Genomic DNA, 1,770 nt, shown 5'->3' with positions numbered 1-1,770 from the left:
TTTTAAATTTTTTTTTCTGTCCTTTTAACAAATAGCATTCCATGCAGGTGAGCAATTACAGTAGCTGCAGTACCATGTACAAATCTAGTTCAAGTGCATTGTCACTTGGCTGTCCTGCAGCCTTGTTCAGCTCCAGTGCAGATGGAGTGACATGGGGGAATATCGTGGTGGAATCGGTGAAGAGCAGAGGGTCTGAATGCACCAATTGGGAAGAATGCTGCTGCTGGTCCCAGCTGCCTGCCCTGAGGAGAGCTCTGCCTTGCAACCCAGACCCCACCTAGCTGTAGAAGGGTGGAGGCTGGGAGCAGCCAGGATTTGTTGTCTTTCAGATGCTTGTGCTGCGAGATCTCTGTCCATGGGAGCATCTGTCTGTGCAAGCCCTTGAGGGTCCATGCACGCATATTCGTGTCAGCACAAAGCATGTATGTGTTCTTGCATTTGTCTTGTCTGCTGATGCTGTTTCATGGCTGCGCCATGTTCTGTCCCTGGGTTTGGAGACATAGGGAATGGCCATAGCCTGTTGCTGGTTCTAGCTGTTCCTAGGTGTACCTGATCCTCGGCGGTGGGCCCAGATCTCCCTGATGAGGCCAGTAATGACAGATCCAGGTGTGGGTGGCATCATGCTGATGGGAATAAGCTGCAGAGTTGAGCGCCTCATCTCATCCTGGTAGCTGCAGGGTTGGTGGGGCCCAAAGATGTTGCTCAGTGCCAATGTGAATCTTCAGGGTTGCGGGTCCCTCAGATGTCCTTGGCACCTTCAGATGGAGATCCTTGCAAGCATCAATCCTGGGGTTCTACAGCTGCTTCTGTGTTAGGGGTGAGGGGGATTTTATTTTTCCGTCGGGGGGGCATGTTTTTCCATGTCACAATTCTGACTTGCTACTGTGTGTATACTATTCTTTTGTTGTGTGCCAACCTCATCTTCCAGGTTGCTTGCACTGCACTGAGCTGTATTGTTTCAAATGTCCTTCATCTTGTGCATTGTTAGGCTTCTCCCAAACCTGGCCATGGTTCTGGCTCTTCTGCTACTCTTCCATTATGAGGAGGTGACTTCAGGCTTGATACCACTACCTCTGGACAAGTGTCTTACACAGAAGATCTACAAAGATGCTGGAACAGCAAAGGATGAGCAGCGTAAGCTTTCAGTGAGCTTAATGAGCTCAGAAGAACAGAAAAGCCTGGAGTTCTGGGTCATCTAGCATGTAGTAAGGTAGCAGTGGAGTTGGAAGGGTAGAGGGCTTAATTCTAGCTATGGTATCTGTGTTTCAGGCAGTTGGACTGGATGATTGTTGTAGGTCCCTTCCAACTGAACTCTTCCATTCTAGAGTCAAGTCGGTTTATGTTGTGGAATTCTGTGTGCTTCTTGTTTTGAAAGTGAAGGGGGTGTGTCCCTGTGGGCCACTGTGTGTGTGTTTGATAGCTACGTGGTACAACTGGTGCAATATAAAAGTCTTGGGACCTCTAGTAAAGGAAGTGGGTGCAGGCTTTGTTGTTGGTTTCTGCATATGTGCATAACCTTGTGTGTCTGGGATAGGTTGCTGGATTGAAAGTGGAATTGGATAGGAGGCTGCAATACATTTCTGTGTTACAGAAAATGACTTGCAGTCTGGGCTTTTTCTGCAGTCTGAGCACTTGAATTGTCAGCTGAGGCTGGCTGAAGAAGGTCCTGAGTAGTGCCCTTGATGCCCACCAAACAGCATCGAAGCGGGTAAATACAGAGAATTGCTTTCTGGTCTACCTGAAACCATCCCATTTGCCACCCTTTCCCCT

This window comes from Grus americana, chromosome 6, assembly GCF_028858705.1.
Source record: "Grus americana isolate bGruAme1 chromosome 6, bGruAme1.mat, whole genome shotgun sequence".
Lineage (NCBI taxonomy): Eukaryota > Metazoa > Chordata > Aves > Gruiformes > Gruidae > Grus > Grus americana.
Note: the sequence above shows the minus strand (reverse complement) of the source record.